Below are 27,575 nucleotides of genomic sequence, written 5' to 3'. Positions count from 1 at the left end.
TTTGGTTTCTTTATACTATAAAAACCTATTTTTCTAAACCTGCATGGAGTCTTTTTGTGGTGTATTCATTGTGCTACTGTGTGCGTGTGTTGCACAAATACTTTACACATTGCCTCTTTAGATAAGCCTGACTGCTCTGTGCCAAGCAACCAGAGAGTGAGCACCGGTTATCTTTTAGTGTGTATTAGCTTACCCTGATTAGGATTGTGACTTCTGCTTAGACAGGGTGCACACCTTTGTCAACCAGAAACCCAAATTTCTAACAACCTGATTATTGGTCCTTATCTGGATTTCTATCAAGTATCACAGGAATGTTACATGTTAATGTTACTGCTGTAGATGCTTTGTATGGTATCCTAAGTTGTATCCATGTGTAGCCTTTACTACTATACCTACTTCTATGACTATGATTCTAAACCTTCCCTAATAAAATATTATCGCTAAGAAAATGTTTCTGAGTACCACTTCTAAGGAGATTGTTTGTGTACAGTGATAGACCTTTGTCTGAGATTTGGATTTGCTCACCGACAATAATCTGTGCATTCACAGAGGACTTTTGTTTCTTTTCATATCAGTCTGTCCACATAAATTAAGAAAAACATACACAAAGTATAATATAAAACACGTACTGTATTGATTTCACAAGAATATGAAGGGCTGGATCACAAAATATTGTGGGCCATCACTATTGCGTTCTTGGTGGTAACTTAGGCAGCACCTGATGCAAACACCTTTTACCACTGTATTTCAAAAATAATTTTCTGGTGGTGGTAATGTGTGGCAGGAATGTCTGTACATATTTACTGTGTTGAATTTTTTGTTATGATGTATTATATTATTGTTTGTGATGTGTTTTTATGCTACATTATTGCTTTTGATATGGAAAAGTCCCTCACATGGTAGCAGAGGTGAAACCCTGCCCTAAGTGCCTCAGCTGCAGTGATATCTTGATCCATGGTAATGATTTGTAATCATGAGTGATCACAGATCATGCATTTGCACCATGACCGAGAGCTGTTTCAGGGATTACAGTCTGGTTAGACTGGAAAGGGTGTACCCTCCACCACCCTTGTAATGGTGGAAGGCTGCTGCCCTCACCAGGAGCTGAGTAGCATAAGCGCAGTGGTAACAGCAAAACTGTTTTCTAGTGAGTGATCAAGTAATATGACCAAGCCTGCTGACCTGTGTCACGTGAGCAACCCACTTTCATATGTTCTGCTGCTGTGTGCTCCATTCAAACTTGGCCTACCTCAGGGAAGATGTAGTTACACTACATGCATGTGTGAGTATACCATGTTGGCATGTACATGAGTCTGAGTGCTACGGGACATGGGGACAGAGCATGGGAAAGAGACTGGGCTAAATTGCCAAAAGATAGAATAGATCCACTATTCCCCAACCAGACTCTCTTTGTTCCAGATGATTCAGTGGACAAGAACTACCAGACCTACTGTAACTACATCGCCAACGTCCTAGATAGACATGCCCCCATGAAAAGGATTAAGAACAGGAGAAAACCCTCAGCCCCTTGGTTTAGCGAGGAGCTGAAATTACTACGGAACACCTGCTGACAGGCCGAGAGGAGGTGGCGTAGATCATACCTAGAAACAGATAGGAAGTTGCTGAAATTAGCACAGGCCCAATATAAGCAGACCATCACCAGGTCCAAATCACTTTTCTACGCCAGTTCCATTCTACAAGCCCCTAACGGTACGAAGGCTCTTTTTAATATCATTAGAGACCTCTCAAGCCCTGCTTGTCTGGCCAATAAAGTGCTGGCATCACAGAATTTATTCGATGAAGTCGCCACTTTCTTTGACGAAAAGATTGCCAAAATTGTTGGGGGGCTCGATCTGGGTATTGCCAGTAGCCAGATATTAGATGAGGATGCTTGGGCTGAAACATCAATTGTGCGTTTTCAACCCCTCACTGAAGAGCTCTTTAACAGTCACGCTCAGGATGTGTTCTGGGTCCCCCCTAGATCCCCTTCCTCATAGGATCTGGAAGGATTATGGTCCTGAAATATTCCCATGGATGCGACTGATATGTTGCCAATCTCTGGAGGAAGTAGTAGTCCCAGAAGTATGGAAGCAGACAGTGGTAACTCCCCTGTTAAAGAAACCTTCTCTGGATCAAACAATTCCAGCTAATTTTAGGCCTATATCTCTCCTTCCTTATCCTATAAAAATCCTGGAAAAGGCTGTCCCTGTCGAGTTACCTCGAGGATAACCATCTACTGGACAGGGATCAGTTTGGGTTCCGCCCAGGTCATGGGACGGAAACCGCTTTGGCAACCGTGTTGGACAAGCTGAGAATGCGAGCTGACAATAGTGACTCCTCTGTGTTGGTACTACTGGATATGTCGGCTGCATTCGACACAGTTAGCCACGCAGTGCTGATAGGAAGGATGGAAAGACTGGGGCTGAAAGGCCGCGCCTTGAAATGGGTGCAATCGTACTTGTCACATAGACAACAGGTTGTAACCATGGCACCATTTGCTTCCCCTGAGTCCCTGGTTTGACATGGAGTGCCTCAGGGCTCGGCAATGAGCCCCATCCTCTTTAATATAAATTTACGCCCTCTGATTCCCATTATAAAGTCATATGGGATTGATCGGCTCAACTACGCCGATGACACCCAACTGGTGTTTTCCCTGGAAAGGAAGCACGCAGTGTCTATGGATACATTCCAGGAATTCATGCATCAGGTTTCTGTCTGGCTTTAAGCAAATTCTCTGCAGCTCAATGGGGGGAAAACTGAGCTGTTATATTGCTCTGCAGCCAGAATGTCACAGCTCCTACCGTATGAGTTTAGACTCACTTTGGAGGATGACCCCCTGGTGCCAGCTAAAACAGTACGCAACCTGGGTGTCTTGGTGGATGAAGATCTTCAAATGCTGTCACAGGCTAATAAAACAATCAATGTGTGCTTTGCCTTGCTAAAAGCACTTCAGCAGATTTTACCTCTCCTACCCAGCGAGGTTAGACCCCTGGTGGTGAGGAGCATAATTTTGAGCAGACTGGACTATTGCAACGCTTTGTATTTGGGTGCCCCTCAATACATCCTGCAGGGGCTGCAAAGAATCCAGTCCACAGCAGCTAAACTGGCACTCAATAGGCAGCGCAGCTCCTCTTCCACCTTGGCTCTGAGGGACCTCCACTGGCTGCCCATTAGGGACAGAATTAACTTTAAATCTTTATGTATGGTATACAGAGCACTGCATAGTACAGGTCCAGTATCTATGCAAGAGAGATCCATCTGGTACAAGCCTACTAGACATCTCCGCTCTTCTAGCGCAAATCTGGAGACAACTACCAGATTTAAGAAATCCAAGATGGGAGGTAGGGCCTTTGGCACAGCAGCTTCACGCCTCTGGAATGAGCTACCCCAGAGCATCAGACAAGTGAACTTTCTGCTAGGCTTCAGAAAAAGCCTGAAAACCTGGTTATTTGCCAGGAATGAGAGTAATGCTTCCTGCTAATAGTCAGGCACGTTTCTGTCGATTCCACCAGTCTTGGTCTTAAAGCGCCAGGATACCCGTAGGGTGACAGTTAGCGCTATACATGTGTGCCATACAATACAATACAATACAATGACTGCTAGAGTGCCCTGCGCTGGCATGTGTATGAGTTTTTGAGAGCTACAGTATATGGGGAGAGTGTGTGCCTCTTAGAGTGTACCTCACTGGCATGTGTGTGAAAATGTGAAAGATACAATACATAGATAAAGCTCTGCAGGTTTGTGTGTGTCACACTGGTGTGTGTATGTGTGTGCTGTGAGGGGTACCGTGTATGGAGGGCTACACATGTGTATGCTTGCAGCACGGGTACCGTGAATGTGGGCCTGTGATTTCCCTTTTGGGAGCTCCAGGACCTGCTGGAGGACCATGTGGAGGTAAAAGAGCCCCCAGACAGATTTGTGGATAGCTGCATTCCTGAGAGTGCAGTGGGACACACACGGGCAAATGGAAGAGCCAAGCTCTTAAGTATACTTAATCCTGGATCTTTGCTTCCGAAAGAGCTCACTGGTTAGTGGGGCCTGGGTACATCTTAGGAAGGTGGTTAGACTGATAAAGACATAAAGAGTAAGTCTGGGGGCATTTATAAACTTTTGATACACATCTCATTGAGGCTGACATCCAGGTGTGATCCTCTTGCCACTCCCATTGCCTGTGGTTGGAACAATCAAGTATGGAGACACTTCTTCTGTGATATATGGCTCTCTGGAGGAAGAACTCAAAAGAGGAGTCGACCCTTCAAAGTGGGTAACCCCCAGAACACAAACTCCAAAGACAGAGATACTAAGGGCCTCATTTAGAGTGTGGTGGAAGGATTACTCTGTCACAAATGTGACTGAAGACCTGTCCACCATATTAAATGTGAATTATATTTAGTGGCTCTTGCACTACAGCGGGAAGGATATCCCTCACGTTCATCAAGTAACCTATCCCCCAAACAATAAATAAGGACCTAAATCATGTATACATCTCGAAATAGAATTTAAAAAGGGGAACCTGAGACTCTCAAATTGTCAAACTGAAGGTGTACATCAACCTGGAGAAGCTCAGCATGACTTCTGCCTGTATTGACCAGGACTGAGGGACCATCACCCAGGAAAATCAAGAACACTCGCCCTGGAGTCTGGAGCACTAGCTTCTTCCTGACACAAGACGAAGGGCCCTGAGCGAGGAACAGATTACCTGGAGGATGGGAGGTCAAGTGATTATCCTGCTGAGTGGATCCTGAGATGATGAGTGTGAGATTCTGGTCCGTCTGTATCAGCGTACTGTTTGGGTTGGCTAACAATGTGTGCTGTGGTGACCCCCTGTATGATGAGATGGGGCTGTGGAGAAGATTGGATTACTGCACCAATCAGGCAATTTGCCCTTGTGTATTCAATGCAGCCCCGTATGCCAGATGGGGTTGTGGTGACACTTGAGATTTGCTGAACTGGTGCACTGTTGTGGTGAAATGAGGGCCATCACCCAGTGCAGTGCTGTGATCAGAAAAGGGATACCATTTTGAGTGTGCAAAACGTGACCCCCATGTGCCAGATGGAGGTCATGGAGAGAGTAGAGAACCATCGCCTGTAAAAGGTGTGCAACAGTGAACTCAGAGCTGCTGGGGCTCCAGACTCCGTGCTGGCCGCAATGAGACTACCGCTCACCCCTGGCATCAGCCACAGTCGACCTTAACCCCGGACCGCTGAATGTTCCTGGGCCTTATGTCTCATTTCCTGCCAGTAGGGCCAAGCATTGAGTCGCATGGACCATGGGGGAATCCGAACTGATTGAAGCGGCAAATGATCTGGGCCATTTGGTATATCCAGTTTAGAAACTTGGATTCTCTAGGGGGTCCTAGCCTCGATGTTCCCTTACATAAATGGTGAATAATATTCATATGTATTTAGAAGAGAAGGATGCTTGTGTGGACAGTGCTAGCACACAGACCTTATAAAGAGTGTGACATCATTTAGTGTGTACCGCATTTCACATTGTGTGTGCATAAATACTCCTTTTTATAAAAGTTAGTGTTTTTCTGGACATTCATTTATTGAGGTTGCTGAACGTACATTGAGTTGTGAGCCAGTGTACTCTGAGCATCTTTCTCCTCTCCGAGAAGGCTTAGACTGTTCAATTAGCGCTTCCACTGTGAGTCAAGTGCTGAAGGGGCCCAGTTGCTCAGAGGCATTGAAGACTGTGCCCCAGGACATCAGTCGTAAAAGGCCTGAACCACACAGTTGAGCCCAGGAACTCTAGCTTTCCCCGCGGCACTCCGAAAGGTGTTCTGACAATTGCATTTTGTTGATGTTGTCAGGTACAGTGATTAAGGTGTTGAGCTGTGTTTTGTGTGATGCCCTCTATGTTTCAGTTGTGTTGTTATGTTGTGTTGTGTTATGTTATTTTTACATTTACTTTAGAAACGTCAACAAAATCTGCTTAATTTCCTGCTAACAGCTGAACATTCTTTTACATTTCCTGTGGCAAGCAGCCATTTACCATTGTCTAAATTAGTAAAATATCACTTTTCCAGCTCTTGGACTATTTACATCATCAGTTGCCCCAGAGCTGTGGTATAAACCTCACTTTCTGTGACACGGCCCGACATGTTTCAGAAAGGCCTCTTATCCAAACATGCAGACAGTGCTTGATGAGATGTTTCAGCATGGTGATCTAATACAACACAAACATTACGGCACCAATCACTGACACATCTCAATAGATGGAAGGTTTATGAGCAGAAGGAGATCTGACTTTCTAAGATTAACCCAGTGCCTCGGGATATCACCTTTACATGACGTGTGCAGTTCAGTGCTAAACACTATGTGAAAGGTCAGTCTAGTGTAGTCAACTTCTCAATTAAGGAGGCAAGAGCGTACTGCTAAAATAATGTTTTTTAAAGACTTAGCGTGTATCCTTTTGTTCTTGGGCACTGCTGTTCTTTGACAGATTGCAGTTTTCTTTGAACAGCTTACACCCTGCACGGCTGAACTGTTGCCGCAATACATCATACTACCTCCCTGTTTTCTTTCACTGAAGCTTACTACATTTATATATACACACACCATCTCATCTCTGAGAAGAGGGGGGATTGTTCTTATACTTGGGAAGGCTAGGGTCTTTTTAACTGAAATGTCTGGACCACCCTGAGCCTTTCACCAGCATGTTTAAACAAAAATACATTTGCAGACCCAGCTAGAACAGCTGCTTTTCATTTTCCCCTTGCAGATGCTATCTTGCTTACAAAGCCCTACGTTCTACAAACAAACTGATGTTGACTTCTTGGCAATGATAACACATGATTGCATGTTTTGATAAAGTCATTGTCTTAAAACCAAATTTGGCATGGATGCACAGTAAGTTATTTGCCATTGTGGCAGGGGGTCTTCTTTCCAATAAAAGCGAACGTGTAAATTGTCCCCCTGCACGCCCTTTGGACTACCCCAGCGAAGTGCAATTACCACACCAAGGGGCATATCATCAAGGAGGCGATATAAATTATAGCCACTTTTGTGTCCGTTTTCGGACGAAAAGCGGGGATAATTTTATCGCCTTATCAGAAAGTTCACGCTATTGCGTGAATCCTTGCATTAGCTCCCTTTCCCGTAACGCCCACCTTTGAGATGCAAAGTGGGCGTTCCGTCCTAAAATAACTGGAAAAATTTCGCTAACCGACATTTCTCCAATTATCAATGGGCACGCTAACAGGCATAGCGATAAGAAAAGTAGCACTAACCTTGGTTATCGCTACTTTCCTTACGCCTGCTTTTAGTTTGACTTAGCCATTATATCCAATGTAAGGTGGATATCATGGGTAAGTCTCCCTTACCCTATCAACAAGCTATCGCCAAACTTTGTGAGTTTATCGTTGAATTTCCAGCGATAATCTCACATTTGGCAGTTAGCGCTTGGAATTTTATCGCTTTTGAGATAAGCGTTGCTAATAGCACGATATCTCAGCGATAAAATTACACGTTATCCAGCGATAATTATCCTAGCGCTAAGTGCACTTAGCGATAATTATCGCCGGTCCTTGATGATATGCCCCCAAGTTTTCTCTTAACGGCAGTAAATGGAGGAGTTCTCCGAAGTACAGGGGTGGGTGAAGCAGAGCATAACTCTTAAATACTAAAGCTTATTACTGTAAGTGGTCCTTGAAGAAATATTGTAGAAAACTTCTTTCAGGAACTTAATAGCAGATTAAGTATCAGTTACAAAAAGAAAAGGTATTTCCAATAAGGAGCTATAGAGGGCAATAATGTGCCAGGACACCCTCCACTCAACAATTATTCTTACAACAAAGACCTGGCACATACGGGCACTTAATATATATATATAGGACTGGAAAGAGGGAAGATATTTTTATCAAAATCCTCAGCCAACTATTGCTTACTATAGTCCAATCCTATGCGCCCACTAATCTTAAAAAAGCTGAAAAGAAAGAAGAAGAAAAAGTGGTCAGTCAGTGCTCTCATATCAACACATACCCCCGGTTTCAAGTGTGTATGTGCTAAAAAAGTATAGAGAAAAGAGAAAGTATCTCACGTGCGCACCACCAGAGGAGCTACTGGTAGGTTCTCACCAGCTTGCCCACGTTTGTATCATCATTGATAACTTTTTCAAAGAAAGAAGCGGTGTGTCCAGTGGAAAAGGAAGTGAAAAGATATTTTTGTCCCCAGTGAAAGAAATGAGACACAAGAGGTCTCTATTTAAAAATGGACTAAACTCACAGACACTATTCACCTTTTATTCCGAACTGTGAGTCTGTACCAAGTTAAAAACACAGCATGTTGTAGGCCACTTTAGTGACGGCCAACATGTTTCATTGCCAATTTCATTTGTGGCAAATTCGTCAGGGCGACCGAGGTCAACAATCACCTCCCTGGATAAAAAACATCAAACAAGCATTGGCATAGCCAATAGGTCTCGCTTTTGGGACCTTCTGAGCATTTAGGTATGCAGCACAATATTCTTGATGCAACCACAACAACTGTTGCGAGACCTATTGGCTATGCCAATGCTTGTTACGTTAGCTAGTGTCACCATATTGTCTGTCCTGATCATCACATAACACCCCAACAGGACATCCTGAAAATGCAACAGGCCTCGTTTGACTGCCATCAAATCCCTCCAGTTGGAAGACTGCATGCTCTCCTCCAGAGACCAACGAGATTGTGTGGAGGACATCTCCAGAGTTGCACCTCATCCAAAAGAGCTGCTGTCCATCATCAGAATCTTAGGGAGGTCTGGTTGTGGCTCTATCTAAACAATGACTCCAGCAGAAGCCACCAAGACAGATATTCCTTAATCTCAGGATACAGAGGGAAAATCATGTCATAGTCCCCTGACGAAAGAACCCAGAAATGCATGAAGGTGGCTCCAAAGAGGAAGAAGATGGAATCTGGCCTAAGGGACTGTAAAGACAGAAGCTGCAATATGACCCTGAGGATGCAGCCGATGACGAACAGATAGGGGCTCAATTTGAATAGCCTTGGACACCAAAGGGCATATTTAGTAGTAAGGTGGTGAAGCGTGCCTTGTAATCCGGGGTACTTAAAAAGACCTAATATCCAAACGTACCACATACAACATATGTAGAATTTAATTATTGTCCATACTGGAGTAAGCCACTAAGTGAGGTGCTATAATTGCTTTTCGTTTACTGGCTATTTAAACATCACTCGCTTGGCTATGAAAAATCAGTTTCGCACTGACTTGTCGGGCACTCTGGCCCAGCTTTAAAGGGCCAGTGTTTATTTGTTGGTCCTATCACAGCCCTCGGAACTAGAAAAATACTTTCGCACTTGCCCTGCTGGTAGTACCAGAATTCTAGAATGCCCAGTGCTGTAGAAAATATACCACGGTAGTTCAGTGGAATGTGGAAATCAGTGGATTCGACACAGCAGTGTCTGTCTGGCATAGAGAGACTAGGGGGGTCATTGCTGAACATATACTGTACCGCCACATAGGCACAAAACTGATCGGTTTGCTTGTTTGTAATGAAATCCTGCTTTTGTATAGTGCAAGCTTGTTCTAACTCAGCAGCAGTGCAGGTTAGAGCATAGTCTGCACAAAGCACAGCGCCTTTATGTTCAGGAGCGAGACACACCTACTCATGGAAAAAAGCGCTGGGATTTGGGCTCAGTGCGCTTTCCCAGTGCTTAAAGAAGCAGTCGAGATTTCTGACTAGTGGGAAATTCGTGTCATTAATTTCAAACAATATTCATGCAGTGTTTGTATTCTTTAAACTCGACTGAATCTGATGTAAAGACCACTTGCGTAGCAAGGGTTCAGTGGGCCCTGGTGCCAGCCAACAAATAACAGGCCCCTTTTATTGCTGTTGGGGTAGTAAAATGTAGTAATGTTCAAGGTTGAATGGTTCCCGGTGCCACTGCACCTGCTACACAAATGTTAGCTATACTCCTGATGATGACAGCAACCATGGAAGGCGAGTTCTGTATTTTCTTATTTAAACACACCGGCCATTGCGCATGCGCCTGCTTTCCCTGACATTCAGATCGGAGGCCAGTACAAGGGACCGCGCTACTCCTGGGTTGAACGCAGCACAGCCGAAGCTTCGCACCGCCAATAAATGATGAACGGTGACAAACAAGAGAGAGGGACATTGATGAATGACCCAAATAATGTTTTTGGATACAAACTACCCACTCACAAATAATACGAATGGATAGATGCCACTTAACTAAATGAAAGCCCTTCTCATTACACTGATGCGCCTAAAAAGTAGTCACACATGATCACCGTAAAGCGAAAGTGATCGCGATCACTCGGAAAGTGAAAGTGATCGCAATGAGTTGCGCGCGCAGCAGCGGGGGAGAGGGGTATGGTGCTGAAGGCTGGCGCAGGATGGCTGGGCGAGAAGGGAGGGGTGAATGTGGGTAGCAGCTGTGCGCGTGCACGCCATCGTGCACTGACGCTTGTAGCCAGTACAAAAATGTGGGTAGCACTTTCCAAACCCACATACTAAATGTCTTGCCAGACCAGCGCATGCGCTGGGTCAGGAGAGACCTAAAAAGAGTGACTAGTAGGAGCTTGGGCCCACATACCAGCCCACATACCAGCTTCCACCATGTCAAGGGGATGTATATCTTATACAATTTTCGTCCCTTTGAAAAGAACTTTCGTTGCTAAGTATTTTTATCGCTCCCCAGGGACTTCAGACGGTAAATCAACCCGGCAGTGTGTAATTGTTGGAAGGGCCGATCTCAGGGGGGTTGGGGTAGCGGGATAGTTCTAGGTTCAGAGTCAATGCCGAGTATCCTTCGCACAGCTCTGAATCCTCGAGCCGGGGGACACGGTACAGTCTTGGGTCCAGCCGGACCAGTGTATTCTCGAGCCGCGACCATGTCTGCAGGGCTCTGGCGGGAAGGAACTGTCGATCGGGAGGTCTTCGGGGAGCCGCGATTCCCTCGGCAGGCTCAGCCGGTCTTAGAATTGGGGGGAGCCGCGAGTCTCTCAGCAGGGCTCCGATGGTCTTAGGGTCGGGGGGAGCCGCGAGTCTCTCAGCAGGCCCCGGTGGTCTCAGTGTTCTCGGGAGCCGCGACGACGTCAGCAGGGCTCAGATGGTTTCCAAGGATCAGGTAGCGTCCTTCTTTCCAGGTTCGTCGAGCCGCGACCAGGTCCGCAGGGCTCTCTTAGTTCCAGGTCTTCTCTGCCCCGGTCCCCTCAGCACCCCCTGTTATACGCCTTCTTTTCTTTGAAGTCCGGCGTCCTCACAGAGAGGGGTCTTGGCGTCTGGGGCGGTGTGTCTGAATTTCCTGCCGCTCGGCTCTTTGATCCTTTCAAGTTGGGCTGGGAGGGACTCCAGACATTCAGCATGTGGGGAGCCAGCTCCCTGGGGGCCCGGAGGGTGATCGAAACCCTCTATTGAGAGGAGGTCAGAGGTGTGACAGAGACTACTCCTCCCTGCCTTGCTTGGGGGGGGTTCCCTCTCCCTTGGCCGGGCATGGCGCGTTTAGGGTCTAGGTTTCACTGGGGCCCCGGGCCGGTCATCCGGACCTCGGGACATGGTGACCAGGGGTCTTCGGTGACTACGGGGTGGGGCGGCCGGGCGGCTATAACCAGGGACCAGGGGTGGTATAGGGGTTGGGTTGGGGTGCTAAGGGTCATGGAGGCCCACGCCACAAGGCCGGGCCCCACACGCGTCCCCCCAGCTGAAAGTCAGGGATAACTACCCATCTTCTTGGGGGTTCTCCTCGCTGAGGCGGAAGAATCGGGACAGGCCGTCAGCGTTGGCGTGGTCAGTACCTGGGCGATGCTCATCGGTGAAGTCCATCCCCTGAAGGGAGATCGACCATCGCAGCAGTTTGGGGATTTCTCCTCTCATTTGCATCAGCCACCGTAAGGGTCGATGATCTGTTTGGACTCGGAAGTGGGTTCCGAACAAGTAAGGCCGTAGTTTCTTTAGTGCCCAGACTACTGCGAAGGCCGCTCTTTCAATGGTGCTCCACCGTCGTTCCCGGGGTAGTAGCCTTCGGCTGATGAAGGCTACGGGCTGGTCTAGGCCCTTCTCGTTGAATTGTGAGAGGACGGACCCGATGCCGTGCTCCGAAGCGTCCATCTGGACTACAAATTCCTTGGAGTAATCGGTGGCTTGGAGCACGGGGGCAGTACACATAGCGGTTTTTAGGGCGTCAAACGCCTCTTGGTAAGGGGGGGTCCATTGTACTCTCTTCAACTGTTTCTTGGAGGTTAGTTCTGTGAGGGGGCCTACTATGCTGCCATCGTTTTTAATGAATCTTCGGTAGTAGCCGGTGAGGCCTAAGAAGGCCCGGACTTCTGTCTGTGTCGCAGGGGTTTCCCAGGCCAAGATGGCGTCGATCTTGGGCTGGAGGGGGGCGACCTGCCCGCTCCCGACCTGGTGTCCCAGGTAAACCACTGAACCTTGTCCAATTTGGCATTTGCTGGCTTTGACGGTTAGGCCCGCTTGGCGCAGGGCCATCAGCACCTGTCGGAGGTGCTGGAGGTGTTCGGTCCATTGGGAGCTGAACACTGAAATGTCGTCTAGGTACGCGGTGCTGAACTCTTCCAGCCCGGCCAGGACCCTGTTGACCAGCCGCTGGAAGGTAGCCGGGGCATTTTTCATCCCAAAGGGCATGACTCGGAAGCGATGGTGCCCATCTGGGGTGGAGAAGGCGGACCGCTCCTTGGCTCCCTCGGTGAGCGCAATTTGCCAGTACCCGCAGGTCAGATCGAAGGTGCTGAGGTAGTGAGCAGCCCCCAGGCGGTCAATGAGCTTGTCTGCGCGGGGAATAGGGTGAGCATCGGCTCGGGTGACCGCGTTGAGCCCCTGGTAGTCCCCACAGAACCTTACTTCGGGGGCGACCCCAGGGGCCACCAGTACCACGGGGCTGGCCCATGGTCTGTCGGAGGGTTCAACCACCCCTAGGGCTAGCATCTTGCCTACCTCGGCCTGGATGCAGGTCCGGACCCTGTCAGGGACATGGTAGGCTCTGTGCCATACTGGCGGGCTGTCTCCGGTATCCACGTCGTGGACACACCAGTCGGTGACCCTGGGGGTGAGGGAGAAGAGGTCTGCGAATTGCCCCAATAGCTGGTGGTAATCGTCGTATTGTTGGGGGGTGAGGGAGGAGGAAAGTCTCACTCCTTCTATAGAGACATCTTTTTCCTTCGCGCACAGGAGGTCCGGGAGGGGCTCGGTGGCCAAGAGCAAACTCAACTCCGCCCTCACGAAGTGAGGTTTGAGGCGGTTCACGTGGAGGACCCGGAGGGGGTTCCTAGGGGACTGGACGTCAACTAAATAAGTGACTTGACTCTTCCGCTCTACGACCTTGAAGGGTCCAGTCCATTTGTCTTGGAGAGCGCAGGGTTTCACCGGGGCCATCACCCAGACCTGTTGGCCCGGCTGGAACTCGACCAGAGTGGCATTCTGGTCATACCAGAGCTTCATCTCCTCCTGGCTAGTCTCGAGATTTGCTTCGGAGAGCTCTCGAAATTTCCGAGTCTTGTTGCGGAGCGCCAGGATGTATCGGAATACATCTTGGGGGGGTCCTCGGGGGGCGGTCCCCCAGCCCTTCTTTACCAGGCTCAGGGGTCCCCGGACGGGGTGCCCGTAGAGCAATTCGAATGGGCTGAACCCCAGGGATTTTTGGGGAACTTCCCGGTAGGCGAACAGGAGGCAGGGGAGGTGGACGTCCCACCTGCAACGGAGGGGCTCTTCGAGACCCATGATCATCCATTCAGGGTCCGGTTAAACTGTTCCACTAGGCCATTGCCTTGGGGATGGTATGGGGTGGTGAATTTGTATGATACCCCACATTGCTGCCATAAGGACTTCATGTATTTTGAGATAAAGTTAGTGCCGCGATCACTCACGACCTTGCGAGGGAACCCCATGCGGGAGAATATCCCCATCAAGGCCCGCCCCACCACGGGGGCCATCACGGTTCAGAGGGGGATGGCCTCGGGGTAGCGGGTGGCATGGTCTACCAGTACGAGGATGAACCGGTGGCCCTGGGCAGTCCTTGGATCCAGAGGTCCCACGATGTCTATCCCCACCCGCTCGAAGGGGGTACTAACAACGGGGAAGGTTTGTAGTGGTGCCTTGCGCTTTCCGCCACTTTTCCCGCTGGCCTGGCACGTGGGACATGACTTACAGTGGGCCTTGACATTAGCTCGCATCTTGGGCCAATAGAAGTGGGTGACTAAGCGATGATAGGTTTTGTCTTGGCCCAAGTGTCCCGCCAGGGGTACATCGTGGGCTAGGCCCAGGAGGAAGTCTCGGAAGCGCAGGGGTACCACCAGTACCCGGGCCGATCCTTGCTCGGCAGACTTCTGCTCACTGTACAGGAGGTCGTTTTCCCAATACACCCAATGGGTTCCGGAGCTGTCGCCCGCCGCCTGGGCTTCGGCCTGCTGCCGGAGTCCGATGAGGGAAGGGCAGGCGGTTTATTCTCTGCAAAACTCCTCCCAGGAGGGGCCCCCCTCGAAGCGCATTGCGCCAACTCGGGCAGGTCACCTAGCTCGTCATTTGCTCGGGGTTCCGATATAACGGTCCGTTGTCGGGGACGGGCTCCCCTTCCGGGGGGAGGTCATCGGGCTCGGATAGCCTGTACCGTCCTTCGGGGATGGTGACTGGGTTCAGGGTTGGGGCCTCACCTCCCTCGGGCTGACATGGAGCGCGCAGTGGCGCACACCCATTCGGGTAGGCCCATCATTCCTAGGTGGGTCCTTCATTCCACCTGTCCCCACAGGGAGCTCTCGAGATCGTTGCCCAGGAGACAGTCCACTGGCTGGGAGGTTCGGACGACCACTCTCAATTTACCGGTTACTCCCCCCCATTCGATGGGTACCAGGGCCATCCTGCAGAGGCTTTCGGAATTGTCCGAGGATATAACCGGACAGAAGACGTCGGGTAGTATCTGGTCTTCGGCGACCAGGTGGCAGTGGACCGCTGTGACACTCGCCCCGGTGTTGCGGAGGGCCTCGACTTGGTGCCCATTGACCGTCACCTGCTGTCGGTATTTCTTGGTGTTGGCAGGTAAGGGAGTTCCGGGAACCATTTCTCGGTCTCCTAGGGAGACCAGGGCCATGGCTGCAGGCTCCCACTCCTCGGTGTCCTCCATCTCCTCCCCTAGGGCCACAGTGGCCATCTGTCGGGCTGGGGGAGCGGTCGCTGCGGCCCGTTGGTACCTGGGACATTGGGGGTCACTGGCGTAGTGACCAGTCTGTTGGCATCGGTAACAGGTGATCTTGTCTCGGGGTCCCTGTCTCCCCGGGGGCCCCGTGCTGGCTGGAGGTGGTGCTGGAAAGTGCGGGGGTTGATTTCTGGGGGGACTATGCTGGGGGCCTGCCTGGAATTCCCTCTGTCTCCCCTGGCTCCCCCCACCCCTCTGGCGGGGAGGTCCCTGACTGTGGCGGCCGTAGTCTCCCACGGGGCCCTGGGGGGCCCGGGTGTTCACCCAGCAGTCAGCTTCAACAGCCAGTTTCCGAGGATCCGTGAGCTTGCTGTCGAGGAGGTGCTGGCGTAACTCTACAAAGCAATTGGCGGACAGATGTTCCCAAGCGATTAGGTCGAACAGTTCCTCAAAGGTGGAGACCTTGCTGCCCTTGATCCACCCGTCCAAGGCTCTGCTGTAAAAGTTTACGTACTCTACCCACGTAGTACCGGGTATCTTTTTGCAGTCTCGGAACCGTTGCCAGTACATCTCGGGGGTGAGTCCATATCTCGCTAATAAGGCCTCTTTCATGTGGCTGTAGGAATTTAGCACGATGGACGGCAGGTCTAGCAGGGTGTCTCTCCCCTCACTCAGGAACCGGCCCCACAAGCCAGCCCCCCAATCCTTCTGTGGAACTCGGTGGGAGGTCATGGCGACCTCATAGGCCTTGAACCATTGCTGGATGTCGTCATTTTTGTAATACTCTTTCACCACATCCTTGGGGATGTGTACCTTTGGGTACGCTAGGGGAGAGGTCTCTTGATTCCCGCGGGGCTGGATTCCTTATTCTTGGGTTTGAGTTCGATCTCTTTTAGGCTGCGCTTGTGTTCCAGTTGAAGTTTTCTTTCTTCGTGTTCTCGCTGGCGTTTCTTTTCCTCAAGTTCCCCTTGTAGGCGTAACTGTTCTACCGCTAACTTTTTTTCGGCCAATTTTAGCTCTCCCTCTATCTTAAGTTTGGCCAGTTCTAGTTCGTGGCTGCGGCTCCTTTCCCGATCCGCTAGTTCCTCCGGGGATAGGCCCCCCTCTTGGGCGTTGCTCCTCACCGGGTTGTTTCGGAGTTCGTTCGGCAGCTCCCCCTCTCGAGCGTCTCCTTCGGTTTGGGGAAGGGAAGCTCCGGACTCTATCCAGGCTTTTAATGCTTTCTGGAAATCTTCTTTTGTGCCTTATCCGGTTGTAGCGATTCTAAGGTCTTTGCAAAACTGTTTTAATTCTCGGTGCGTATATTCTTCCAACCGGTCCTCTCGGAACGTAGAACTCGCGTTGGTTCTTGTGGTATTCATGGTGGTTCCTTCTTCCATCTTTGTTCGGTAGTGCGTCAGCCGTTTACTGCACGATCTCTAGGTGTCTGCTCGGATCCCGTCACCTGCCACCAAATGTTGGAAGGGCCGATCTCAGGGGGGTTGGGGTAGCGGGACAGTTCTAGGTTCAGAGTCAATGCCGAGTATCCTTCACACAGCTCTCAATCCTCCAGCCGGGGGACACGGTACAGTCTCGGGTCCAGCCGGACCAGTGTATTCTCGAGCCGCGACCACGTCTGCAGGGCTCTGGCGGGAAGGAACTGTCGATCGGGAGGTCTTCGGGGAGCTGCGATTCCCTCGGCAGGCTCAGCCGGTCTTAGAAATGGGGGAGCCGCGAGTCTCTCAGCAGGGCTCCGATGGTCTTAGGGTCGGGGGGAGCCGCGAGTCTCTCAGCAGGCCCCGGTGACCTTAGTGTTCTCGGGAGCCGCGACGACGTCAGCAGGGCTCAGATGGTTTCCAAGGATCAGGTAGCGTCCTTCTTTCCAGGTTCGTCGAGCCGTGACCAGGTCCGCAGGGCTCTCTTAGTTCCAGGTCTTCTCTGCCCCGGTCCCCTCAGCACCCCCTGTTATACGCCTTCTTTTCTTTGAAGTCCACCGTCCTCACAGAGAGGGGTCTTGGCGTCTGGGGCGGTGTGTCGGGATTTCCTGCCGCTCGGCTCTTTGATCCTTTCAAGTTGGGCCGGGAGGGACTCCAGACACCCAGCATGTGGGGAGCCAGCTCCCTGGGGGCCCGGAGGGCGATCGAAACCCTCTATTGAGAGGAGGTCAGAGGTGTGACAGAGACTACTCCTCCCTGCCTTGCCTGGGGGGGTTCCCTCTCCCTTGGCCGGGCATGGTGCGTTTAGGGTCTAGGTTTCGCTGGGGCCCCGGGCCGGCCATCGGGACATCGGGACATGGTGACCAGGGGTCTTCGGTGACTACGGGGTGGGGCGGCCGGGTGGCTATAACCAGGGACCAGGGGTGGTATAGGGGTTGGGTTGGGGTGCTAAGGGTCATGGAGGCCCATGCCACGAGGCCGGGCCCCACAGTAATTACAAAAAGAAAAGGGCCAGTGATGCTAAAAAAACGTGTCTATTGATGATACACTGTGGTGGAGTCATGTCATGCGCTGCCATTGCTTTACTTTTTGCGATGCATCGGCGGCGTAAAACATGCCCCATTTGCGCCCTACTTACAAAGTGATAAATCTAAGCAGATGCGTCACTTTGTAAACGCCTGCGCTAAATTGTACCTGCATTAGGTATAATGTATGCAGGGGGGCGTTCCCACGCAAGTAGACCTCGTAGAAGTGATGCAGTGAAATCTATGAGATTTCATTGCGCCAATTCTAGGACGCAAATGCGTCAAAACCTTACGCCTGCCTCATGGCAGGTGGAAGGGTGACGCAATGCTATATCCATAGCCCTTGCTGGAGTTGTGTCACACTTCTTGCACAACTCCAGTAAATACGTCATTTTTGCTCCGACAGATACGTTAGTAAAACTGATGTCTCTGTCATTCCTTGCGACATGATGCATCATACAGTAAATATGATGCATCCATCATGTCGCAAGGAGGGCTCAATGAAAAGTGACGCATCACTGTTTTCACGCAGTGATGCGTCACTTCTCATAAATGAGGCCCTAGGGTGCTTTGCACCAACGCACACACTTGTACCATAGTGCACGAGTGCGTGCGCTAAGGTGCCTGCACGATATCAAGCATAGGTTTATTAATGAGGCCTCTTCCTATGAAAAATACTACACATAGTTCAAACACTATGCCCCAGAACCTTGTGTGGGCCCCTGTTCTGCTTAAACATGTCGACCTGAAAAGGACAGAGGCTGCATAAGGGTGTTTCAAGTGTCCAAAATGTACTTATAACCATCCCTACACCACCCATTAATAAATGACCGAATTTAAATGGGCAAGTGCACTGGGTATTGAAAATTTAGGATCCCTCAGAAACATCCCTGAATAGTCACTCTGATTACAACGAGGGCCGCCAGCCCCTAATGTTAAGCATGACGCCCAGGGGGTGTGTGAGGCCATCCCCTTCTTTTTTGGGAAATCGTCCTCCAGGGTCCTCCTTTTAGCTATTGGGGCATGTGTCATCCTGAAAATGAATGAAATGGTAGATGTTTAGTTTTCATAAATTGAGAGCCTGATTCTGGGTACATTTGTTTTTATTTATAAGTCCCTTGCGCTGCCGCTGCATCACTTTGCTTGACGCACACCGTCGGCGCAGTGTGCTGGCCCATATTTACAGGGCCATGTAAAGCCACACTGCATGGCTTTCCATGACCTTGTAAATACGGCCCCTTTTCATTCATCAATTTGCGTGAAAGTGACATGCCATGGGTGTGGCTGTGGATGTTCACACGCAACACTCATGGATTCTGCCGCATTAGATTGACAACGTTTCATAAACCTAGGAATGGATCAGAATCCTATACCTCCCCGGGGGAAGCGTAAGGACACGCAGCAGCAATACTTTTATTTCTCCTCATTTTTCCCTCTTTCTATGCATGCTGCAGAATGCAGCATGCATAGAAACAGGAATATGGCCATCAATGATTGTTTTTGTGCTGGGAGATTTCTCTTCCTGCACAACAACAATTATGCCCGCAACACAGGCACCCTTGCACCATGGTGTTGGCTGTGTTGGCCTGAGTTGGAGCGTGGCAGCCAATTGTGCTCCTGCACAGGGGAAAGCGCAGGGATGCATTCTATTGTTGTAAATACGATGCATCTCTGTGCTTTTAAAATGATGCAGCTTGGTGCAGCAAAATAACTTGCGGCATCGTGCTGTGCCATTTTGTTGTAAATGAGGTCCTTGCATGAACTAAGAAATTTTCATTGAGATTTGTCAAACTGTCCCAAAATGATAATAAAAAAAAAAGGCATTTCCTGTGGAAATGCCTACCTAACTATAACTGCTCTTCTATAAGACCATAGCATATGTTGTAGAAACAATACCCGTAACATGGAAAGTTAAATGTCAACTGTGAACTGCAGTAAATATTGTGCCATCTACTAGTGTGACAGGGAGAACTTGGGTTCAGGAGTAACAGTGTAGTTTCAATTTAAACATACAGTCTGACCTACCAAAGTTTCCTTTTTGAACAGGGAAAACATTATTTTAAAATATTAATAAGTCAGCCTCATGTTGGCTTTGTATCCCACAAGGCGGGGTGCCTGGTATCTAAAAGTGAGACATGCAGAAATGTAATATTACAATGTACCTACAGTGACAGGGTGCCAAACGCAATTTTCATTCTGGAAGCCTCTGGGTATCCTATAAGGACAACTAGAGTACAGATTGAAATATTGATTCTGCTACCTCGGGTTTGAGACCAGCCAGAATAATTGTTCAACCACTATTTTGTATTAAAAGCCCACTTTAATAGTGATGTCAGATTTTTACTAAATATTTAAGAAAAATAACTTTCACAAAGTTACCTTTTCCATGCCTGAATCTCCAGAAGGCACAGTCACATTAGCTCTCTAGCAACTTCCCAACCAGTGCTTGAACTGAAGGAGGATCAGTAAGGGTGGACCCAGAAACATCATTAACTTTTGATATTGGCCTGACTGTTCACAAGTAAATGCAATAGAACTATGCATTTCCTGGGCCGCATCTCTGTGTGGGAACATAGGCACAGCACAATGGTCGAAGGGTTTTGGATTTTGGGAATAAGGTACACTGTAGGATTGTTTGCAGTACGGCAAACAGGAAATGCTCCAAGAGAGGGTGGGGTTTCCCCTGGGAACCTTTGCCCCATTGGTTAAGAAGGAGCCAGGAATCACCTGCTGGTTGGTGCCAAATTTAAATGTTACACTACTAGTCACTCTCTTCAGAATGCTCTCTGGGCCTGGGAAAGACCAGAAGGAGGACTGCACCTCCTGTCTAGGACTTGTGAAAAGTCTTGAAGGGCTGGACCTGCTCCCTCTTGTACTGAGGACAAAGACACTGACTTCCACTGTCAGTTGTATGACCTTCTGTGTGGCTACTGAGACCAAATAAGCAACACAAAGTTGTTCCCTGAGGTTCCCAGCTGACCAGTTTCATCTGGACCCTGCGGTGGCCTTTTCTGGAATGAGTTTTGACTACCAACTACCAACTGCTGTTCCTGAAGTCCTGCGACCCTTGGTTGTGTCTAACTGGACTTCTCATTACAACTCTGAAAAGCTGAGACTTAGTCAAATTAGTGACTTTCTCTGGAAGGACCAGGACCAAACACCCATTCCGGTGAAGGAATAAATTTGCTGGGCTGACAAAACAGGTTTCTCCCTCTTGGAGGTTCTCCACAACAGCAAAACCCTTTCAACGGGCCCTCAGTGATAAGGTACCCGACCTGGAAGAATTCATCATTGGAACTGCCTGCAACCTTGTTCTGCAAGAGTTTTCTGAGCTCCTAAAAGAGACTAAGGACCTGATTTAGATCTTGGTGGATGGGTTACTCCATCACACAACGGTGATGGACATCCTATCCGCTGAAATAAATTCCATTATATCCTATGGGATATATATATATCGGCGCACGGGATATACGTCACCGTTGTGATGGAGTAACCCGTCTGCCAATATCTAAATCAGGCTCTAAGTCCAAATTGCTTCAACGAGACCGTGCCCAGTGCCTATCTGGCAACATGGAGCCCTCTTCGGCTACAGCCTGCTGTCTTGCCCTACTGATTATTTTCATTTCAGAGATTAAGAGCCTGATTTAGATTTCGGCAGAAAGGTTACTCCATCATAACGGTGAGGGATATCGCGTAAGCCAAAATATAAATCCCACAGGATATTATGGGATTTATATTTCAGTGGACAGGATATCTGTCACCGTTGTGATGGAGTAACCCACCTGCGAAATCTAAATCAGGCCCTAAATCTGAAAGTAGAATTTTCGACTGGGTGGAACCTGGTTTCAATAGCCAACCCGCTGTGCATCTGCAGTGATTCGCGTTGCCCCATGTTTAATTTTGCAGTGGTACTGTGAAAAAAGGGGTGGGATTTGGAGTGCTACAAGACCATTGGGTTAGCCAACAATGGGGTACACCTAGTTAAGTATGGAAACAAAATATGGCCTCACATATTACATCACTCATGACGTGCTTTGAGATCGTAGATAACATCTATGCGACATCTGAAATGAGATCATTGATGACAACAGTGTGCAGGGCAAAGGCACGAGTTACAGTTACTTCAGTTAACAATAATTGGCTGAATTTCAGTGTTTTTAGATTAAAATGTAACATTTTAACAAGCAGTTCAGGATCAGGAAGATGAATTTTCAAAAACTCACATAGGTCTTTTAGGTTTCTAACAGGATTAGGATTCAACTTTGGGGTAGTAGCATATGCTACCCTTAAAGGAATAAATCAATACACCTATACCAGCAAGTACCCTATCAACTAGTTATTGCATCAATTTCAGAGCTAGTACATAGACTAGAATATTGTCCATTACATAAATTAAACAAACAATGCTCATTAATGAAGTGACTGAATCCTTGTGGCATAAAAATGATTTTAAACATGCAAGTGTTAATCATTGGTAATTAATTTCTCTGAATAGGCATTTAGTAATAAAAGGCATGATTTATTTGTCTAGCCTGTTTCCTTTGAATTTGCTTTACTTTAATTGGGAAGGTCAAACAGCTTTCTATAGTATGACTACGTAACTGAGCGTCGCAACAACATAGCTTGTACATCACAAAACAGAGGTACAAGTGGGCACTTACTATGAGGTGCACACAAAAACACACATGCAGGCTGACCATAGTACTTCCTAATACACCATTACATCAACACATGATCATTCATACAGACATTGACAGATTCATACCACCAAACACACACATCACACTTACTCATACTGAAAGGCATGTGCACCACTACACAAACACAATCATCATATATCTATCTCACACATATACACACACCAGCATTATACTTCTACTGTGTTAGGCAACCTAGCATTGCAGCTGCTGCATCTGCTCACTGCCTCTCCTCTCTGTGGATTCTTGCATTGCTGATGTCCCCACAACACATATTTGCCATGGTAATGAAAATTGGAACATTCTTTTTCTCTATTCAGTCAATCAATCAATCAGTCAGCATTTGCATTGCCAATACTGTGACCCATAGTACTATCTGGGCACTGAGGGTGCTGTGTCTTCGCTGAAAAACCAGGTCTTGAGCTTCTTTCTTAAGTTCATGAGGGAGAGGCCTGTCTGGAGGTGTCGAGGCAGGGCGTTCATGGTCTTGGCAGCAATGCAGGAGAAGTAGCAGCCCCAGTGGTGGCTGTGACGGATGTGGATGGTGTGTGGAGGGCGAGAGTGGCTGATCACAGGTGTATTGCGGGTAGGTGGAAGTTCAGTCAATGGTTGATGTAGGTTGGTCCTTGGTTGTGTAGGGCCTTGGATGCGCGCACGATGATCTTGAACTGGCATCTGTTCTGGATGAGTAGTCACTGGAGATTTATGAGGTGGGAGTGATGTGGGCCCATCCCGGGAGGCCTAGGATGTCTCTGGCCATGAGGTTCTGTATGGTCTGGAGTCTTATGAGGAGTTAGGTAGAGATTCCTGCGTGGAGAGCGCTGCTGTAATCGAGGCGGCTGGTGACAAGGACCTGCATGACTGTCTTTCTGGTGTTAATTGGTGATTACAAAGCAACGCAATTAGTCCGTTTTGCAACAACAAAATGTTTTTGAGCGCTGCTATTCTCCTTTTAAAACACTGGCTCCAGCCCGAGAACAGCAAATAGCAAAACATGGACCCAATGCTTAGAGGTTACCAACTCCTGAGGCGGAAGCCGGGAGTACGCTTGTCTTTTTAAAAATTGTAAATATTGGAACTGACTGTTTTCATCTGTGTGCACTTCCCCCTGAGCACTCCCCCCGCCCTTATTTACTTCAGAAATCCCCGCGCAGCCTATCTAAACGCTGCCGCGGGTCCGAGATCTCTTGCCGCCATTCGTCTCCAAGCCCCACAGGCCACGCCCACGGCCGTGAGGCCACGCCCCTTGGACCACTATTTAAGGCGCGCTGACGCACAGAGCCCGCATTAGAGGTTACCAACTCCTGAGGCGGAAGCCGGGAGTACGCTCGTCTTTTTAAAAATTGTAAATATTGGAACTGACTGTTTTCATCTGTGTGCACTTCCCCCTAAGCACTCCCCCGCCCTTATTTACTTCAGAAAAATACTCCACGCAGCCGATCTACACGCTGCCGCGGGTCCGAGCTCTCTTGCCGCCATTCGTCTCCAAGCCCACAGGCCACGCCCACGGCCGTGAGGCCACGCCCCTTTCCCACAATAAAAAAATAAAAATAAAAAAAAATAATAATAATAAATGTGCCTCCCCCGGACGCGCAGCGGACGTGCGCAGCGGGAGCGCCGCCTGCGCGCCGAAGGCGTGCCAAAGGCAAGCCCGTCTGCGCCCGTCCGCGCCAGGCCGGGCCCAGGGGCCAGCCATGCCGGTTATCCCACCTCATACTCGGCCAACTCCCTCAGAGAACTGCAACTCTCATACCCTCCACCTTCTCCTGCCACCACCAGACGAATCACTACAGCTGGCCTCGCGTGCTCAGACTCACACCTCCCCAGTCGGAGCATACCCCCCGCTAAACCGGTCAGGAGTGACACTTCCATCCGGGTGTTGTATTTGAACACCCATTCCCTGGCAAAACACCAAGCCGATATCTATATCCTCCTGTCTAATGAGAAACCAGACGTACTTCTGCTCACAGAAACCTGACTGACTACAGCTTCTCTCCCTGACATTCTGGCGGCCCTCCCCCCAGACTACTACATCCTCCATGCCGACCGCACTGGAAATCGCCCCGGGGGTGGGGTGGCAGCCATTATATCAGAACATCTTAACTTCATCTCCACATCTTCCCTTATCCTCCCGGAAGTAGACAACCTAATCATCAGTCTGAAAACCGACGTAGGAGCCCTAACACTCCTTCTCTTATACCGGCCTCCACACCTTATGCCGTCCTTTGCTACCACCTTGATCGAACAGCTGTCCGACCTACTGACACTGCACTCCAGACTAGCTCTCTTTGGCGACCTTAATTACTGGTTCAATGACGTCAACGCCGGGCCCCACACCACAGAACTCTTTGAAGCCCTCAACAGCCTTCACCTGACCCAACAAATTTCCTCGCCCACCCATATCAAGGGCCACATCTGGGATCAGATTTGGACCCAAAATTTAGCACTCTCCCAGCCATCTGTCTCCCCCTGCGTTTGGTCAGACCACCACCTAGTCGACACCACCCTCACTGTCACAGGCAGGACCTCTGCCCCTCTGATGGCTGGCGGCCTCTCACGCAAATGGAACTTCCACGACTCCCAAGGCTTCCTCGCGACCTTAGCCAACACCCGCCCAGTTATTAACACACCAGCCAATATCAACACGATGGAAAGTGATATTGGCACCTCGCTAATATCGGCCAGTGACCAATTCGCTCCCCTTACCAAGTTTCCTCGCACCAGACACCACAACTCCCACAGATGGTTCTCTGGCGAACTTAAGAAACATAAACTGAAGGTGCGCCAGCTGGAACGGACGTGGAGACGCAATTACTCTGAGCCAGATAGATTACAATACACTACAGCTCGCAGAGAATACAAAAACGCAATCTCCTTAGCCAAATCGGAACATTTTTCAAACAGAATCTCTTCCGCGGACAATAAATCAAAGGAGGTCTTCAAAATCATGAACGAACTCACCTCAGACGACAGAACTCTCCCGGGTCAGACCCCCACCCAAGAGACTTGCAATGCTCTTAATCTTTTCTTTATTGAGAAAATCAATAAAATCAAGGACTCCATCCCCCCCCTCCCTCAGATACTCCCCCCAGACACCCCTCCGAACAACTCATCGACCTTCACCCACTTCCCCACCCTCAACCCCGACTCACTAGCTGAACTTGCGACCCGGGTAAAATCAGGCTCTCCGAACGACTGCTGCCCTCCTTCCGTCCTACAGGACGTCTGTCTCAAACTACCCGACTGCATTCTACCCCTACTGAATGGCTCTCTCAGCACCGGTATTGTCCCCAGCTCCTTCAAGGAGGCCATTCTAGTGCCTCTCCTGAAGAAACCTGGTGCGGACCCAGCGGAACTCTCTAACTACCGTCCCATATCGCTTTTGCCCTACTTTTCCAAATTAATGGAGGCCCACGTCGCCCGGTGTCTCTCCAACTTCATCGAGACCTCCTGCCACCTGGAGCCTAACCAGGCCGGCTTTAGGCCAGCCCATTCCACCGAGGCCATCATCCTAGCAGTCTTGGACATGCTGAGGAGGAACGCTGACACAGAGATCCCCCTGGCGCTCGTACTCCTGGATCTGTCGGCCGCGTTCGACACGGTTGACCACAACATCCTCCTTCACCGTGTCGAGCGGGCAGGCATCCAGGGTCCTGCCCTCAAATGGACCCAGTCCTTTTTGACCGGCAGAACACAAGCCGTCCGCTTGGGCCCCTATACAGCGTCCAAAACCCCCACGACCTGTGGAGTCCCTCAGGGTTCTTCCCTGTCAGCCCTATTATTCAACCTCTACCTCCGTCCCCTGATTCACTCGCTTCAGAGCTGGGACATCACAGTGTACAACTACGCTGACGACCTGCAGATCATCTTCCCACTCAACTCTTTGGACGCTGTGAACAACTTCCATTCCGCCATGATACACATCCAGGAGTGGATGAACTACAACCAATTAAAATTACATCCTGGTAAAACTGAGCTCCTTCTCCCCGGCTCCAGCCCCTCCCACTGGGGTCCGCAGTTCTGGCCTAATAAACTAGCCCCCCCCCCCCGGTCCCTGTGAAATCAGTAAAAAGTCTTGGTGTGACCATCGATACCGAACTCTGCCTCAGATCTCATGTGGGTGCTGTGATCTCCTCGTGTACGTTCCAGCTCCGCAAAATCCGTAAAGTCATTCACCTACTACCACCAGCCGCTCTGGTCCAGGTTATCATCTCCCTGGTACTATCTCGCCTGGACTTTTCCAACTCCCTGTACTACGGACTCCCAAAATCACTGCTGCATCGCCTTCAGGTTGTGCAGAACCAAGCAGCCCGTCTCATCTACAAAACTCCCAAATGGCAGTCAGCCAAACCTCTGCTACACAAACTGCACTGGCTACCTATAGAACAAAGGGCGGCCTTCAAGCTGGGCTGCCTCACGTTCAAATCCCTCCACTGTTCCATCCCCGCCTTCCTGACAACACTCATCAATCCACACTGTCCTACGCGCAATCTTCGTTCAGCCCTCCTCAACCTGCTTGCTGTCCCCAAAACCAAAACCAACAAATTCGGCGGCCGTCGGTTTGCCCACCTTGCCCCCAAATTTTGGAATCCTCTTCCCCTGACCATCAAATCCAGTAGCTCCCTCCTTTATTTCTGAAAACTGCTCAAAACCTTCCTTTTTCCCCACTCGGCTAAACTCCGCCTCCTCTGACCCCAGACTCACCTCTGTCTTACAGCGCCAGGAAACCCACGGTGTCAGTGCGCTCTATAAATTCCACTTAACATAACATAACAATTGGGATCCATCTGAGGATTCTGTTGAGCATGTTAAGGATGTATGATTTTAACCTGTCATTTCATGGTTAGTTGGCTGTGGAGGATGATGCCAAGTTTGTGTGCATGGTCTGTCGGTGTGACTGTTGGTCCGAGTTCCGCTGGCCACCAGCTGTGGTCCCATGCGATGTGTTCTTTCTGAAGATCAGTACTTCTGTTTTGTTGAAGTTACTATTAAGGCAGCAGTCCCTCATCTGTTTGGCTACATCAGTAATGACATTGCAGAAGTTGCAGAAGTTGGTTTTGGCACTGGAGGGGTCCTCGGTGAGCAAGAGGATGATTTGGGTGTTATCAGCATAAGAGATTTTGTTGAGTTGGTGGGATCTGACGATGTCTTCAGGGGTCATGTAGATGTTGAACAGTGTGGGGCTGAGGGATGATACTTGGGGTACGCTGCATATGATGTCCTTGGGTGGAGAGGTGAAGGGAGGCAGTCAGGTGCTCTATGCGGATCCTGAGAGGAAGGAGGAGATCTACGTGAGGGCATTTTGCTGTATGCCAATGTTG

The sequence above is a fragment of the Triturus cristatus genome, chromosome 3_2 (genome assembly GCF_964204655.1).
Source record: "Triturus cristatus chromosome 3_2, aTriCri1.1, whole genome shotgun sequence".
Taxonomy (NCBI): domain Eukaryota; kingdom Metazoa; phylum Chordata; class Amphibia; order Caudata; family Salamandridae; genus Triturus; species Triturus cristatus.
The sequence above is the reverse complement of the archived record's forward strand: the minus strand, read 5'-3'. Positions refer to the sequence as shown.